The 19,263-nt window shown below is 30.3% G+C and overlaps 1 protein-coding gene, 1 long non-coding RNA gene and 1 other non-coding gene across 10 annotated transcripts in view; 2 read left to right on the plus strand and 1 right to left on the minus strand.

Annotated features, from left to right (window-relative positions):
* LOC129916955 (uncharacterized) overlaps positions 1–19,263 on the plus strand; it is a 90,615-nt gene that overhangs the window by 68,910 nt on the left and 2,442 nt on the right. The window lies entirely within an intron of this gene.
* Positions 1–19,263, minus strand: part of LOC129916933 (probable serine/threonine-protein kinase DDB_G0282963) — a 140,738-nt gene that overhangs the window by 49,649 nt on the left and 71,826 nt on the right. The window lies entirely within an intron of this gene.
* On the plus strand, positions 2,524–2,597 carry Trnat-agu (transfer RNA threonine (anticodon AGU)). Its single transcript has one exon. It is a non-coding gene; the product is annotated as a tRNA-Thr (tRNA).

Raw genomic sequence — 19,263 nt, forward strand, 5'->3', positions numbered from 1 at the left:
CGTTACAAGAGAGATATTATAACGGTGAACCTATCTTTAATATAGGTGCGCACATTTTAAACCACGCTGTGGTTCCTTGGCGGAGAAATTTATTTGTTCTTCTTTTCCAAGAAAAATTAAGACATAAATTCACTCACGAAGAAACCGGAAAAAACTCTCTTTTTATCATTAAAATCAAGAAACGTCACCTGTTTCAAGTTGAAGATATGTTCAAAGATTATAAAAAAAAAAATCAGATGAGATCAACAAATCTGCAATTAATTTGATTATGACACCTTGTTGAGGAAATTAAAAAAATAATAATGAAATGATCGTGGCTGGTTAATTATGTATTTTTTTTTTTCACGTATACGTATGTGAGATGAGAAGTGGTGCAAAGACCCGAGCAAAGATTTGTATCAAATAAAAAAAAATAATTTACTTTCCGACATTATGTATCAGAACTTAATAACTCGTTGGAATATTTGAAGAATTTATATGGAATTTTGTGGGCTTTTTGTGTGTTTAATTTCTTCACGCAATATGACCTACATTTGCATTTAAGAGACCAGAATAAAATAATATTAAAACTTAAGATGAGTATCTTTTGAAAAGACAATCAAATGTCTACCTTGACTCTTGATGATAAGAATCTAAGTCACTTTTTAACGACAGAGAAGATCATAAGAATTCACCGTGTGTGTTCTGATGGGAAATTTTCAAACTCAAAAAGACGATTGGAAAAATCATTTTTATTCGAAATACCGTATAATCTACGGGAGATTTTAGAGATCGAAAAGTATATTATTTGAAGAAAAAAAAAACACAACTTAAATTATGTGTAGATGTATTCGATTTAAATATTTCTGTGAGTGTCTAGAAAAAATTATGTTCGGATTAGATAAGATAGCAACTACATACATGGTTAAGCATATTAAGCTCTTCGGTCTTTCAGAAAGAAAAACTCATGCTGTATGATTTTACTTTTTATTAAAGGGTAATTCGTATGAAGATATAGATGAAAGGTGTGATATAGATAAAGGCGAGAAAATGTTTTGTGTGTTTTTTTACAAATTTTACTGAGTAACAAGTGTATATTTAAAAGGATATATACAATTTATTTGATTTTTATCCATCAATATCTAATATGTAATTATCCTTGATAAATCTTAACAGGTAAGGGGCAGCTTTAGATTTCAACTTATGTAATAAAGGGTTTGAAACGAAGTGGAATGTGGTTTTTGATATTGTACAATCTTCCAGGAACCCCATTGCCAATTATGAAGATATAATAAATACAATAACCACAAATACATTAGTTTGTATCAAATGCTGTAATTCTGGCTTTTGGTAGAGTAGGTATTTTATGGTTATGGGTTTATGGCCCAATGAACATCCTAAGTGTTCGGACTCCAGTATAGAACGCAAAGTTGTCAATGTGTTTGATGATTTAAGCCCTTCAAAACTATACTTCGATACATCTTTTTTAATACAATATTTTTTATACATGAGGAAATTTTCAGGAGTAAATTTCGTCCTTCAAAAGGTAGATTTGTGATTTTGGTCTCATAAGATAATACCTTCGTCTGAACGTATAAATTACTTAAAAAAAAAAAAACAAACTGCCTCACCATTTCGTTTTGAACGGTCAATAATACACAAAACTTTTCTTTCAAATCCTACTAAAAAATTATCAATTTAAAACATCAAAGGAACCAACACTAATGTTTGATACGTATAAATTATGTACATATTTTCGAAACCTCCACAAAAGCATTTTTCATTCATAAAAACAAAATCAACTTTGCCAATTTAAAAACAAAACTTTTTACAATTTGTTGCTTGTTCGGGTTCATTAATTTCCAATAAATTTTGTAGTAAAAAAGTTTGATAGACGCTATAAAAAATTATGTCAGGCTCATAAATTTAATTTCCATTCTTACACTTTAAAAAAATTAATTATAAAGTGCTGTTATACCTACAAACATTATATTTCTCTTCGGAAAACTAGGCAATAAAAAACTATTTTCAACACGCGTATTTGATTACGTTTTGACGTCATCATGTAGTTTGTTTATGTTTATAGCTTTTTTTTTATTTTTTTTTATGGAAAAAACATTTCAAGGCGTTTATTGCTTTTTTTAAGTTTTAATTTTCTTAACAAAAACTTAAACAATAAATAAGTTGCACGTGGTTTGGACAAGAAGAATCTTCGATAAATTAAAACAATTCTATTGAAACTCCTTATTTAAAATGCCATCAATGGTAGAAATATTCAATATTTGTTCATGTTAATTCAAATCTAAAAATATTATTTAATCGCCTTTTTTTATAGAGATACTAAAATTCGAATTAAAAAAAATAAAAAGAATCTGAAATTCAATTTTTTTATTTAAAAAATTGATTCCATTTTTGTGATTAGATTAGATACTCATACGCCACCCACTTCCATTCAATCACTATGAATTCTTAAATTATTACGAGCAGCTGAATAATATTTGTTATAAAGGTTTTAGTGTATCATTAGACACAATGATGACAACTGGCGCCGTGGCTTAGTTGGTTAAAGCGCCTGTCTAGTAAACAGGAGATCGTGAGTTCGAATCTCGCCGGGGCCTACGTTCGAAAGAACGGGATGACTTTTTTTTTTAATTATTTCCTCTTTAATATTGTTTTTTTTTTTTGTTCTCTAGTGGTCAGTTAATTTTCATATATGACAAAAAATTAATTATCTATTTTTTAACATACGAAAATAATAGTAAAGTTACGTGTTTTTTTGAAGCTTCAAATTAGGGTGTTTTAAAATTATTATTGATTTTGGTAATAACTGGCTGTTTCGAAAACAACAAAAAATGCATAAGTAAAGTACCTACATAATGTTAAAAAATATTATAATAGAGCCACTGGTTATAAGCTATGTAATTTCATGGTAACAGCGCCCTCTAGAGGCAAAAGTTATGAACTAACAACATTTTTATGTTTCGGCTCGGCAAGACCGCTTTTTTGCTTTATGGTGAAATTATAATACCAAAAAAATGTTTTTTCATCTGAAACTGTAGGTTATCTGATGTTAATTTCTTATAGCCGTGTTCAAATATACCTGCAAAGGTATAAATAGGTTTTGGTAAAATCGTCTTCTGCAACACTCACTTAAATTTATTCAAAACTTGATTTCTCAGAAAAAAATCCAACGATTTTTGTGAAATTTTTTTTGAGTTTATTCCATGAAACATGCAATTTTTTTATCAAACTTTATATTAAAATGGTCTTAAATTAATTTATTAATATAAAATAAAATCAAAATGGTATAGAATGCTTTATTTGAATTCACAAGAGTCACGCATTAATATTCACAAAATGCACACATTTCAGGCAAAATTTCTTCATCATTATGAAAATCATGACACCACAGTCTCAATTTATTTGAAAATGTTTGTAAAATATGAAAGTTCCATACCGTTATACTAAATAATAACCAAAAACAGTTATAATCATTTAATTTTTGCACTTAACTAAGACATAAAGCTCATCAGACGACCATTACTCAAAAAATTCAATGTGAAAGGAGCTCATGTTATAGGCCTTTCTCATTACCTTCTTGGGAGCAATAGCAACAAACAAAATCTTAAATGAAAAATGTTCAATGGCAAAATAGTTATAAAGAGCTTTATAAAAAGCAAACCTATCGAAAGAAAGATGTAAGCCTTGTATTTACTCAAAATATAACGACATTGAGAACATAATAGTTAAAGGTTACCTTTTTAAGCGTGTCTTAATGTCCATGTTGTTACAAGGAATTTAAGTATACTATATCCTGCATTAAATTTATATGTCGGCCTTTTAGTCTGATATTGGCCCCGATTTCATTATCCGCTTGAATTAAACAAGAGTGTTAAGTGATGCCTGCCTATAGGAAACACGATTTTTTCTTATATGCCTTTGTATAATGCCTATATAGCTTTCTGAATGGGTGTCTTTGGTAATTTTTGCAGGTGTTCATATAAAATGTACTTGCAATAATGCGTCTGGGGTCTGGGTAATATATTAAGATGGTGGTGACCAAATATGGTGGATCTAATAGAAAAACTTGAGATACAAGACTGTGGGGATGTGAAAAAAAACGCAATATTCATCAATTCGAATTTAAATTATTGTTTATTATGGAAGAAAGCGTTTATAGGTTTGGCTTCTATGAATTGACAACACTTTAATAGCATCAGTACGCGAGTGTAGTATAGTTGTCAAGTTTTTTTTTGAAATAAATTAATGATCTTAAGCTGAAATAATGGCATGACTAGTGAGCATTTATTGATTACATCTGAAAATTTACATTCAAGAAGGTCAATCTAAAGTTAAATAGCTAGTATTTTCAATGAACATAACTAATGGTATACTTTGTATTTGTTTAGTAAGAAAAAAAGCGAGAAATAGTTATAGAAGCTTTATAGAAACTTAATAGGAGCTTAATAGAAGCTTAAGAATATTTAAAACTTTCTAGATAATAAGATTTTAACTAATTTGATGGCTATTTTGAGAACTGAAACCACCTATAAAACTCCTTAAAGCCTTTCAAAGAAAGTTAAACTGTTAAAAGAGTAATAACTGATATAAGAAATTATCAAGATTTCTTCTGAGATTTTTATGTAATGGATCGATTTGTTACAATCATCCTAAAAGCATATTCAAATTTTTTTCGTATGTATTGCCCCTTTAAATTAAATCCAACTTCTTCTATAAAGCTTCTATAAAACTTTACAAAAGCACATAGCATCTATAAAACTTTAAAGAAGCAAAATTCCTAGTCGAGAAGTTAAGAAAGTTTATTGGAGTATTTTTCGTTTTGTTCCTATATCACTTGTATAAGATACTATGGGAATATATTCTTTATAGAAAGACTAGCTGACCCGGCGGACTTCGTTCCGCATTTTTTTGTATTTATTTTCAATTTTTGGCTTTGTAATGTGTTAACCTTTTCCAATACAAAAAAATCGGGCCACAACTTGATATATGGAACATAAACAAAAAATTGTATAAAGTATTAAAAAAAGCAAACCATTCGTCTGACAGCTATCTATTATAATTTTAATTGGAATGTGTACGAAGTTTCATTAATAATATTATCAAGGTATAACAACATAAATCTTCAGCGGAAAGCAAAATGGTATTATGTCCTTAACAGATCCTATATGGAGTTACAATAATTTTGCTTTCCCAGGCGATATGTATGTTGTATGCATGCCACTGTTTTTTCTGTTATTGGCACGGGTTTTTTGCGTCAAATAGTAAAAAAAATGTTTTTAAAAACAAAATCTTATGTGTCTCGAACTCTTTTCAATCACTTGCAATCGCTACTAAAATTTGATAATCCAGTCAAATAAGGGTTTCACTTCGGAATGAATGCTAATAGAATTTTTTTTGCTTAATACCTTCGTTTTGGCATTCAAAAGTCTAAAAAAATCTCATGTCTGCAAGTCGCGATTTTCAAGCTTAAATCGCGAAATGGAGATTTTCAAAATTAGAATTTCAAGAATTACATAACTTCGAGGCATTTTTTAATGCTGATTACAAAAAAATTTTTTCTGATTTTTGACATAAGTTATAGAATATCCAAACAAAGATACAAACAAAAAAATTAGCCTATCAGCATTTTTTTCATTGCATTGTTTTGATTCTTAATGATAATGGATATGAAAACCTTCATGAAAAATTTTGTCCCTCTACCATAACTTTTAAGGGTTTTTCGGTAGTAAGTTTGCAACTGTTATAATAATATGGGTTGACAATTGAAAAACAGGTATAACTTTTTTCAGAGACGTCAGATTGTCTTGATCTTGTCTAGATTTTTTGGCATCAGCATTAAAAAATACCTCGAAGTATTGTATCATATGTGAATATAATACCATTGTCTTTTATTGCTTATTTTGAAAATCTCCATTTCGCGCTTTGACCTTGAAAATCGCGACTTGCGAGGTATGTTATAGAATGCCAAACCGAAGGTATTGAACAAAAAATAATTCTATTAGCATTCATTCCGAAGTTTACTCCTTTTTTTCACCTTATTTGACTGTATCATGATATTTTTTGGCTATTTAGGAAATTCAAAAAGTAGCAATTTTTTTTTAAATTGTAAAGAAACCGACTTAAAATGAAAAGATTCCGTCTTAATTCTATACTTACGTCTAAATATTAAAATATTTTCTTAAGGAGATTAAATCATTTTAAATTAATGCGGAAATTGTATTAATAAATTGGTAGTTGAAACAACTTAAACAAATTTTAAGTTTCAGTTTATCATACCAATTTTCAACTGTGAGATATAGCTTAGTGGTAAACAATTTTAATTGAGGAAATAACATTTTAAAGAGTTAAATCGTGTTTGTTTTTATTAGCCTTGAATATGAGCTCTTTGAACCCCAAATATTGAATTTGCTCATAACTTGACAGCAGCGCCACGTACCAGGTCCATTCGTCCAACTATGAAACAAAGCCTGTCTCGAATGAACCTTATCAAACGCAAAAAATTTCATAAAAGTCTATACAGCCGTTCGGACTCCAAATATGGAATTTAACTATAACTTGACAACAGCGTCAAGTTTTTCTATATATAATTTGACAACAGCGTCCCCTACCGCATACAGTTATAATTTACAAAACATGGATGGAACTTATCACACAAACGAACTTTCACAAAAATCTGTCAAGTCTTTCGGACTCCAAATATGAAATTTGTCTATAACTACTTCGGCAACAGCGCCACCTACCGGGTCCAATTTATGAAACAAAACATGTTTCGAATAAATTGTATCAAACACAAAAAGTTTCACAAAAATCAAAAAATGTAATTTTTCTAGAACTTGACAACAGTGCCACTAACGACTGTCCAGTCGCTCGTTCAAAATATGCAATTTTCCTAAAACTTGACAACAGTGCCAACTACTGGGTCCAATCATGAAACAAAACTTGTCTCGAATGAACCTTGTCATAACACAAAATTTCACAAAAATCTGTCCAGTCATTCGACCCCACCTATGGAATTTGCCTATAACTTGAAAACAGCGCCACCTATCGGATCAAATTATGAAACAAAACCTGTAATGGATAGACCTTATCAAATAAACAAAATTTCACAAAAATCTGTTCAGTTATTCGACCCCAAATATGGAATTTGCCTATAACTTGACAGCAGCGCCACCTACCGGGTCCAATTATAAAACAAAACCTGTTTCGGATGGACCTTTTCACATATATTTCACACAAAATATCAGAAAAATCTGTCTAGTCGTTTAGGAGTAGGGCCACAAACAAACGCACAAAAGAAATATATATAATATGTAGATACAAACCATAACTCTGATTGATGTGCCAATGCTTTACTTATTTGTCCTCAATGAAAATCAGAGATATACATTTTATTTGTGCAGTCCATATGTGGATTTAATATCACAAGACGAATAATTATTTGTTTCACTCAAAATTAGACTTTTTTAATTATTTTGAAAGCTTTACAAATTAAGCTTAGTTAAAATTTTTAAAAAGCGAGAGTGGTTTTTTACTCGTACATATTGACAGCTATGTAAAGATGCGAGAAAAGGTATTATTTTTTTTTGATACAAACCATCTACATATTAATACCTTCCAAACAAAAAAAAAATTACCAAAATCGGACCAGCCTAACGCGAGTTTATCGGCCACACACACTAAACGAACTCATTTTTATATATAAGATTATAGGATCATTTAAAGCCAAAGAAACTTTGATAGTATAAAAATGCTTTTAACACGATACCTAAGATAGTATCTTGTAAAACCTGTAAAATTTAATATTGTCAAATGACAGAAAATAATAACTCATACCCAATAAGTTAAAAGTCTGCTCTGATGTAAGCATAAAAATCCATGGCAAACTTACCTAAAAAGAAAAAAAAAAGTATTGTTTAGTTGTTATTCAATCAAAATTATCAAAATAATACTAAAAATAAAAAAAAAATCAAATGCCATATTATTATCCCTAGCAAGTGCCTCCGTTAAAAGCTTAAGTAAACACTTCGTTAACCAATTAATTTGGGTTACAATTCAGATTGGTAGCTATACACAGAGAAACACCAGCTAGTGTATATACACTTTACAATAGAAGTTTCGAGAGAAAGTTCGAAGTAACAATTCATGATAAAAATCTTTGATACCAGGAGGCAAATAACAGAGCTATACAACAGCTCAGTATAGTAACAAGTAGTTTTTCAATGCCTGCACCACAGCTCACATTAACTTTATAGTAGGACGCGTGCAGTGGCATTCAAGAGTATATAACAAGACATCAAACGGCAACAAGCCGTTCATTCCTTGGGATGATCATGATAAAATCTTTGCCCCGAAATTGTATCGCTAACAGAGATCCAACATCTTAACAAACAAGAGTTTGTACCGTGGCAATGTTGGATGTTGTGTTGTTTGGGTGATGAAGGTGGGCGGTTGCGTGCATGTTAATCCAATTTGTTTCTTGTTGACTTTACAAGTCAGCCAGTAGTTGTTATGGCTTAGTATTTCGATGTTCGACAAAATCTAATAAGACATAATGATAAGTGATGCTATATAGAAAATGGTGAATGGTGGCACAATTGTGATCGGTCATAATGTGTGTTATATGTTGAATTGAGCCTATAAGGTGGAATTTCAAACCGAAAGAAATTTCATCAAGTTGCTGTCGTATATCGTTGCAATTGAATGGAAAATTTATAAGTTTACTGTTTGTTTTGTCAGTTATAAATTATTATTATTTCTGCTGACATGTACCGTCATTTTTTGTTGAATAGTAGTTAGGTACTGTCAGTTTGTAAAAGTCAAGAAAAAATCACCAAGGCAAGGAACACTTTTTCAATTGCCGTTCTCATACATATAAATGTGGTGTTAACTGAATATATTGAATAAGTACCTTACTGGTAAACCAAAAAGTAGACAACTAAATTGTGGTTTAAAATATTTACAATCGTTTTTCGTAAACAAAAAAGTTTCTATTGCTAAATAGAAGTATCTGTATGTATCAAGAGAATATTGAAATGTTTCAAGTTACAATATTTGATTTTGAAATAAATTTGGTGATGCACAACTAATGAACTTAAATGGGCCAAAATTGTTTGTGGTTAGAATATTAGCAAAAGGTTTTTTTTTGCATTTATAAATAAGATATTAACCACAAATTGGATTTAATACAGGATTGATATAGTATAAAGTTATAGGATCCAATTTAAAAAGGGTGTTAATGTTGTTAATAGAAACTGAAACTTAAGTAGAATCGAATAGAAGAAACCTACTTTTTAATTTTTTTTTAATTGGAACAAACAACTTGATTGTGGTTTGGGGTGTTAGGAAGTTTAAAAGCTTATACCAATTTAAGGGATCGAAAAAGTAATTCTTTGTCTTGCAAGAAAAATCAATCGTATCCAACTATGTGAATGTCGTAAGCCTCTTTTCTGTAACGCACTTATCGACACGTAGCATTCTAGCTTTCGGACAGGAAGGTTCAAATGTAGATCAAATCTTGAACGTCAAATAAACAACGTCAGTGCAGTGTACGGTCTGACTTCATATGCTTGAAAATTGCCAGATTTTAAAAACAAAATTTTAAATTCCTTGAAGAAGTTTTGTGAAACACATAGATTTTATCATAACACTGGTCTGCAAGGAAATCCTCCTTTAAATAAAACTATACTTTTCTTAAGGATTTTTGTATGCTGATTCCGAATCTGAAGTCGGATTAGACGTAGCACGTCACGTTTTTTTTAGATATTCCCGTTAGAAAATCTCAAAAACCCATTTTGTTGCTGTTTTCGAAGAAATATTTTGGCACAATGTAATCTTTTTCAATTAAAATTGATACGGTTTATGAAAGAACTTATTTTTTTCTTTCAAATTCAATTTCAATCTTCTCAATATCTCTTTTCTTCTCCAAGATATCTTAATTTAAGTAAGTTTAGTAGGTTTGGCATATCATACCATAAAGAAACTGATCTCTAAAAATTAATATATCTTTCTCCCTAGAACAAAAGTATACTTTTCTAATGGACTTTAGTGTGCTGATTTTGAATCCAAACTCAAAAAATTTCGGTCAGCTCTTGATTTTGTGATACTTTAAAGCGAATATCTTAAAATCCTGACGTGATAGAATTTTTTTGACTTCGGATTCTAACTCACCACATCAAAAACTTAAGGAAAAGTGTACTATTGTTTCTAGGAGGAACAAATCTGAAGCTTTACAAGGTAGTTTATCGAATAGTTTATTACAAATAAGATTTTTCTAAATAGAAAAATAGTATATAAAATTACAAAACACGTAAAAATTTTGTTTAATGTATTTTATTTTGGTTTTCTTTACATATTTGACTTTTTAAATATAATGGGCATTGATATTTTACATTTTCCTTAATTAAGGTGCTTTTGTTCATGTAGGATTTACTAAAAAGTGAAGGATTTCGAAATGTCTGCTTTTTTTGTCAATCAGTATTTTTAAAAATGAGTAAACATGAATGTAAAAGAACATATTTGGTGTTAATTGATAAGTCATATCGTCGGTGAAACCAGAAAAGTGTGTAACTCCAAATTTTCTGAAAATGAGATTTGAATGCCATCTGTTAGACAAACCTAATATCTACCGTTCCTTAAACTCATAATCCCCTTAAAGTTCATAGTTTTTATTTTATTAGCAAATTAGAAAATGAAAACTCATACAAATGCCTTCAAAACGATTTTGTTTTTTTGCTCTCCTATAAAATTTGCTAAAATGGAGTTACACACTTTTCTGGTTTCACCGACGATATTATGAAGAATAAGTCCTCCAAATTTGAGCTCAATGCGACAAATGGTTTTAATTTTATACAAGTTCAAATGAATCAAAAAGGGTGATTTTTTAGAAACTACTCACATTTTTCAAAAATCATTTTTACAAAAATGGTACCTGATAGAATTTTTCTGAAACCAGATTTAGATTCAGGAAAGTCTAATCTTTCATAATATCAAAAAATTATTTGAAGGAGAAAAAAAAAGTTAAATTTTGCAGACCAGTGTAATTAATATTCCACTTTTAAAATGTGAATTTTTTATATTTATACTTTTTGTCTTTGTTTTTTATTTACTCAATTTCAATACTTTTTCCCAATACAAAATACTTCGGATAAGCTTTCTTTTTTTCACATATTTAAATGTCTTCTCAAACATATTTCTTAAAATAAAACTTAATGAACATGAACATTTACTATATCGTCTTATCAGACAGACGCAATACCAACAACAACTGTCACATAAATATCGATGATGGGATAGTGAGAAATATGATCAACATGAGCAATGTCAAAGATCGACCTAATTATTCCTCTATGCATGATTTCTTTTTAAAGACATTTAATACCAACAAACATTATGAACATTTTTTACATAGAAAAAAATCTTTTAACACATCAAAATCAGACATCACCAATAATATTATTAAAAATTATACTTTTCTTTTTTTTTCTCTCTCTCTTTCATTGCCTTCCGTTAATGTAACTCATACAAAAAAAAAAAGCTGAAAAAGCGTAATACTATACAATTTTATAGGAGGATGCGTTTATTTAAAGACTACAAAGTATTTTACACACACTTTCATCATTGAACTCAACGGATGCATACGATTGTCGATTTACTTTGTTTTGGTCTAACTTATGGCAAGAGGCTATAATATGCAACATTTTGTATAATGGAGATAAAGTGATGAATGAGTTTTTCTTATCGATGATCTACTCAATCACGTTCAAATAATTTCACACATAAAGTGTTGTTTGGAAACAAGCGCATTTGGAAGATGAACATTTTTTCCGCAATTTCAAAATTATCAACTATACTTAGGTTCCAAGAAGAAAACTAAAAATTCTTTGCAACGTTTATTTGTTTACATTAATTAGTTCATTGTCTTAAATATTGCTATTGGATAAAAGGGAATGAACTTCGTAAGAAATTAACAAAATTTATTCGTTTAGTTGTTTGTGCCATCAATATTTCCTGTAAAAAAACTGAAGAAAACACAAAATGTATCACAATAACCGCAAATGTTTACAAAATTATGCAAATAAACGCAAGAAGGCGTTCATGTTTATCACCTAGAAAACTTCCTTATAACTGTCTCATTAAACCAAAAATGATTTCCCTTGTGACTTTGCACTCATAAAAAAATATTTTATTGCAATCTCTGTTTCAAAAACACATCAGTATTTACAAGGAGTCGTTAATCTTCGTTCCAATTTTTTTTTTTTGTTCTTTCGCCCTCTATTCTATACGTATGTATTACCGTATGTTTTTTTGTTCTCTTTGTGAACGTAAAAAAAATTTTAATTTCGCAATAAAAAAACACAATAGAAAATTATGAGCAAAATAAACTTCGCACAAAATTGGATGGTTAGCACTTTATGTGTGAACATAAAAACGCTAATAATTTGGGGAGACATGTAGCAAAGATGCAAATTTTTCTAAAATCTTCAAAGCCGTTTTTTTTTTAGTGCTGCTGAGAGTGACTGCCATGTAAATGCAGTAAAGTAATGGCACAACAATATTTTAAATGATGGCTTTTATGAAAATACATAATACTAAAGTGATAAAGATCGAACATTTTTTTGCTTATACTATCACTTCAAGTTTTGGGCGCCAGACAAGTGCAAAGATAGAGGCCAATAAAAGTTTAAGAAGTCAGTTCTCATATGCTTCAACTTTGTTAGCCTCGACTGTAATTTAATAAATGAAAAGGATTACATAACGATTTTATATTTAAAAAAAAAGGTTACACATACACCACAGCGACCCTCTTAGTTTGCTCTAATTTAATTACTGACTAAATAGTAAAACAACTTGACTTTTTTCTGACCATTAAGTAGCTGTCAAAATCATACTATTTCACTTTTAAAATTAAATGAAGCCTGTTAAAAGACCACGTTTAAACTTTTTAACTCGATCATCAGTAAGTCAAAAATTGGTTTCGTGATTCGTAGGTATGTTGGAATTATTTATGCTTTGTTTGTAGTTTATCTGAAAATTATCTCAATTTTATTCAACTAAAGTTTGTTTAGCTTGAAAAGACTGTAAATTGTACAATACACATACCTCGTATGACTTACACCTTACAAACAACGATTTCTCACAAGCTTTTAAAGATTTATCTACACAAAGTTTATAAAACTCGATCTAAAAGTAAGCATTATTTTTTCCAACCAAAAATAAAAATACAGTACTGGAGTATTTAAAAATGAAATTGCAATGTAAACATACTTTTTTTTAAAGCACAGCAATAATGTAAATTTGGTTGATTTACACAATTTTGCTTGTTTAAGTAGACCAACTTGTCCATTAAATAAAGAAAAAAATCATAAATGAACATACGTAATTTTCGTTTGCCAACTGGCAAGGAGTAGGTACAACTTTTTTCGCAGCGCCGACAGATATAATGTTGACTCTGTACTCAAATCCTCAAAACCACCTACAAAAAATGAAAAAAATTCAACACCATACACAAACAATTAGACAAAACAAGACAAAATTCAAAGAAAAACATATGTTTCCGTGTCCGGATTATGGTCGTTCGGGGAAAGAGTAGGTATGTGCGATGCTTTAAGTTTCAAACATTTCGTCTGGTTATTAATTGCCACAGTAATTATAGGTGAAGGAGGTGAAATACTCGCACAGAAGCTTTTTTTCCAGAGTAATTGGCCGTTTATCTAAACAGAGGAGATGAGATCAGATGAAACGAGACGAGTCGGTAATCTCCCACACAAAGTTGCGGTTTGAAATATTGGTTTTGCTTAGTGTAAAATAAATAAACATTTCAAAAACATGATTTTTAGTGATGCAATAAAGAAAGACATATTATAAATAAAACCTATCAATCACAAATAATAATTCAACAAGACGCAATGGGCTTTGTATTTTTGTATTTAGTGCAAAAAATAAATTTATTTATACCTACAGTTTGGGAAAAATGTTTGAAACTAAAATATACTTTTAAGAAATTAATGAATTGATAAATTAATGAATCAATGAAACAATGAATTAATGAATTGATAAATTAATGAATCAATGAATTAATGATCTAATGAATTAACCCTCTGTCGGCACACGGGTGCGAATTTGGTAATACAAGAATAAAAAGTGGTCACAAAAAAGTGTCCTTATAAGAAAGAAAATACATTTTTTGGAATTGTGGTTACAATATTCGAATTCCTCGGAAAGTTCTACATCAATTTCATATATGATTCTCCATAAAATAGTGAGACCCAAAAAAGTTCTAGCGCTATGAAAAAGTATAAACCTAATTCGCAAAAAAGAGGTGTGCCTACAGAGGGTTAATGAATTAATGATTTAAGGAATTAATGAATCAATGATTTAATGAATCAATGAATTAACGAATTAATTAATTAAGTAATGAATTAATGAATTGATGAACTAATGAATTAATAAACTTAAAAAATAATGAAAAAATAATTTAATGATTTAATGAATAAATTAATTGAGGATTTAATGAATTAATATTTTAATATCTCTCAAAACTTGAATAACAAAAGAATGAATGATTGTTTCTATTGTTGCATCATTTCTAGAAACAAATTGTAAATTTGCTAATTTAATTTTTTTTTTATTTCATCCTACAATACAAACATTTTAGAAATCCAATCATCTTTCGTGTCTGCCCTTCATCATTCCCAAAAACTTTATCACTTCCCCATTTTTGTTCTCAACACAAAATTCTTCAATGCCAATTCTATGTCCTATCTACTGGCAATCATGTTAACAGGCCATCTAACGGTCCTTTTCTTTTTTTCTTTCGATACCACATTCCCGACATCTATACCTCCATCTATCCAAAACCTCAGTATAAAATTCCTCACAAGACTTTTTCAAAATTACCTGCCCATGTTCTATCTGCAGCTTATTAATCAGCTAAGTACATGTTACCGGGTAGCTATACAGCTTCTCTCTTATACCTAATACCAGAAAGCCTTAGCCTCCAAGTAATCAAGATATTATCGTGTCACAAAGCTAGGATCTAACGCATTTCCTTGTACCAAATTGAGGAACGTGTTTCACTTTGGTGTACATAGTCGGGGACAAGGTGATGGTATAAAGGAAAGCTAGCTATTCACACCCATATAAATAAAGATGAAGATGAAACCAGCGCAGCGCCCGAATAAATGCTTGAATTCATTTTGAACATCTCACGATGTATTGCCGGCATTTCTCTGTGGTGTTGTATTTTGCATCTAGAAGATACTTTATACTAAAGTTTGTTTCATATGAAAAAAAAAAGTGTCGTGTATTTTTTTTTCTGCTGGGACAATGTATCAGAGATACGAGTTTGTTATTCTTATTTTTTTTTTTTTTTTTTATTTTGTGTATTTTAAGTATGGGATGCGATTAGCGGCTGTCAGAAAAAAAAAACATCGAAACGATACAAATTGCAGATGATGCTCTCTGTCACAATGGCACATTATGCACACAACAACTCAGTGTAGTGGCGCTGAAACTGTGTCTTCTGACTGATTTATTAGGTGTTGTGGGATCACATTCAGGGTGCAAGTGTCAGTGTCATTAATCACCAATAAGAAAAGAGTAGCAAATAAATATTTACAATAATTGATAAGGGGGATTATTTAATATTTGTTTAAACTTGTTGACTCGAAAATGAAATGCACTGTTGGACCTTTATATTTAATGGGATATAAAAGATTGGCAAAGGAAGTAGCTGTCCAAAACAGCGATAACACGGTGTAACACTCAAAAAATACGCGGGCGGAGACCTATCAGGTTTTGTAGAGCTAGTCGCACTGAATACGAAACGGTATTTGAAAATCCCCTAACACCCCCAAAATCTGAAGTTACGGGCAAAAAACGGTTTTTTAGACCTTCACCCATTGAAAAAATTCTAGCTTCGACAATTTTTTACCCATTTTCGATTTTTTTACAGTTTCTGATAGAAGATAAATGTACCTTTTTAACAATATATAAAACATTTAACTCGGTTGAACCACTTAGAATTTATAAGCTGTCAAAGTTCAAAAATTCAATTTTTTTTGTCATTTGCTCAACTTCGGCATCAAGTTATAGTACATGTTTTCAAAACAACATGCTATTTAAAAAATATATTCTAAGACTATATCTATTTCCCAATTAATCGAGGTATTTTTTATGAAAATCACTTCAAAAATGGCTTAGAAAAAAATTTTTTTCGATTTCAACCCAGATACAGAAATTCGAACTTTTAGGTATAGAACAAAAATGTTGTTTCGGCACGTAGTAGGATAACTTGGGCGCCAGGATTTGATAACGGGTTTTTGTAGAGGAGTTCAATACAAACATTTTTTTCTTTGGGAGGGGGGTCTATCTCTCCCCGTTTAGGTGGGAGGGGCATTTTTCTAAAAAAAAAATTATCAAAATAAAAAAAATTATTAAAAAACAACGGCAACACTTGCAGTAAAAAATGATACCATTTCCGAAAGGCAAAATTGTACATTTGATTGTAATTTTTAAATCAATATAATATAACCAATGGTTTTTGAAATAATCGATTTCAGAGTTAAAAATAGGCGAAAAAAAAAATTTTTAAACTCATTTTATACTATTTTTGTCCAGACTGTGAATTTTAGTAAAAAACTCACTCACACAGAAAACTGCCTCAATTGATTCCTTATCGAACCGTGAAAACTATATGTTTCTATGTCTTCTAGTTTTTGAGAAAATTGAAAAATAAAAACAAAAAATATTTTGAAAAAAGAAAAATCTGATAAAATAATTTTTCAATTTTCTCAAAAACTAGAAGACATAGAAACATATAGTTTTCACGGTTCGATAAGGAATCAATTGAGGCAGTTTTCTGTGTGAGTGAGTTTTTTACTAAAATTCACAGTCTGGACAAAAATAGTATAAAATGAGTTTAAAAATTTTTTTTTTCGCCTATTTTTAACTTTGAAATCGATTATTTCAAAAACTATTGGTTATATTATATTGATTTAAAAATTAGAATCAAATGTACAATTTTGCCTTTCGGAAATGGTATCATTTATTACTGCAAGTGTTGCCGTTGTTTTTTAATAATTTTTTTTATTTTGATAATTTTTTTTTTAGAAAAATGCCCCTCCCACCTAAACGGGGAGAGATAGACCCCCCTCCCAAAGAAAAAAATGTTTGTATTGAACTCCTCTACAAAAACCCGTTATCAAATCCTGGCGCCCAAGTTATCCTACTACGTGCCGAAACAACATTTTTGTTCTATACCTAAAAGTTCGAATTTCTGTATCTGGGTTGAAATCGAAAAAAATTTTTTTCTAAGCCATTTTTGAAGTGATTTTCATAAAAAATACCTCGATTAATTGGGAAATAGATATAGTCTTAGAATATATTTTTTAAATAGCATGTTGTTTTGAAAACATGTACTATAACTTGATGCCGAAGTTGGGCAAATGACAAAAAAAATTGAATTTTTGAACTTTGACAGCTTATAAATTCTAAGTGGTTCAACCGAGTTAAATGTTTTATATATTGTTAAAAAGGTACATTTATCTTCTATCAGAAACTGTAAAAAAATCGAAAATGGGTAAAAAATTGTCGAAGCTAGAATTTTTTCAATGGGTGAAGGTCCAAAAAACCGTTTTTTGCCCGTAACTCCAGATTTTGGGGGTGTTAGGGGATTTTCAAATACCGTTTCGTATTCAGTGCGACTAGCTCTACAAAACCTGATAGGTCTCCGCCTGCGTATATTTTAAAACCTCATTTTTGTAACACCGTGTAATTTTAATTGAAGTGACTTCTGAACTGTCAAAATCTCATTTAAACGAAATGACATTTGCATTTAAACAAGTTCACTAAATTGCAACAATATGAATAGTCCCTTAATTAATGCTATACACAAAGAGAGAAAACTAGGTGATAAACAAACTTTTCCGTCCCTATATGGCAGGACTTTATTGCCATTTTAGCATGACACACAGCGTTGTTTATGGAATTTGACAGTGTCGCCATTTTACTTAAACGTCATTTTTTGTTATGTTATAAAACCAACACAAAAAAATAAAATGTTTTACAGGAACTATGAACAAACGACAATTTATAGTGAAATCAATGTTTAAGACTTAAGCCTAATGTCACTTTCACTTAGAGGATTGTAAATTTTGATTGTCATCAAGTGAAAGCGTGTACACATTGATATGTGAGACAATTTTGTTGTGTGAGTGTGTTGCATATTTTTCTTGCACTAGTTCTGGGTAACTTTATCGAGTGCAAAACGCCAAACGCAATTCATTAATCGTTTGTGCAAAATCCCATCACATCACAACGAACGGTCGTTGGTCGGTTGGCTGGCTTAGTGCGCGGCGGCGATATATAGACTCATCTTAAATGGGTAACCCAACCATATGCTACCACAAGTCTAAGGAGAATATTTATCTTGTAAGGTGTTTTTTTTTTTTCTTTTCATTTTTAAGATGCAACATTTTTGATATGGAAAATTAAAAGAGGGGGGATTAAGTATTTAATTGCAGAGATATGACATGACAAGTAGGATTCCATTTGGAGAAGTTAAAGAAATCAGGGACATTACTGACTTATTGAGTTGACATGTAACGCGTGGTATGGTGAATATTTTTGATTATCTGCATATACGACAAATATAGAGAGGAAATTTAGATTTTTTGGCATGGCGTCTTATGTGGTTCTTTATACGGTCAGAATGAGGATTACTGGAGTGCAAGATGACAGAAGAGAAAGGACAAATTTATATTAACAAATCGACTTAAAATTGACAATATTTAAAGGAATGGTGAGTTCGTTATAATTTATAAGGTCATGTTGGAGAGTTAGAAGAAACAAAATTTTCTTTGGTTGTATATATACGAATGACAAATTGAGGAAATTTTCATAGTGTTCTTGCTTGTCATTTTTCTATCCATTGTAAGAGGGTCTAAGCTTCAAAGATTTTGTAAGTAAAATAAATGGATTCAGCCAGTCTCACACAGAGAAAAAGATCACCTAAAATTAAGCGGTTTTTTCCGAGTAAGTGCCAGATTCCTGTGATCACAAGAAATTCTTCTTGCGTGCTAACTAGTACAAATAGCGCGGCTGAAAAAACTTAAGGACTCAACCCATAGAATCCGTCGAGTGCTTTGCGGCTATCAATCCATCGATGTTGCTTTTTGACAGCTCACTTCTTCTAATTTCCAGGTTTGTTCGATTCTTTTTCGCTGAAAGTGCATTTAGTTCTGATGTGCACTAAGATCTGACTTT

This window comes from Episyrphus balteatus, chromosome 3, assembly GCF_945859705.1.
Source record: "Episyrphus balteatus chromosome 3, idEpiBalt1.1, whole genome shotgun sequence".
NCBI lineage: Eukaryota > Metazoa > Arthropoda > Insecta > Diptera > Syrphidae > Episyrphus > Episyrphus balteatus.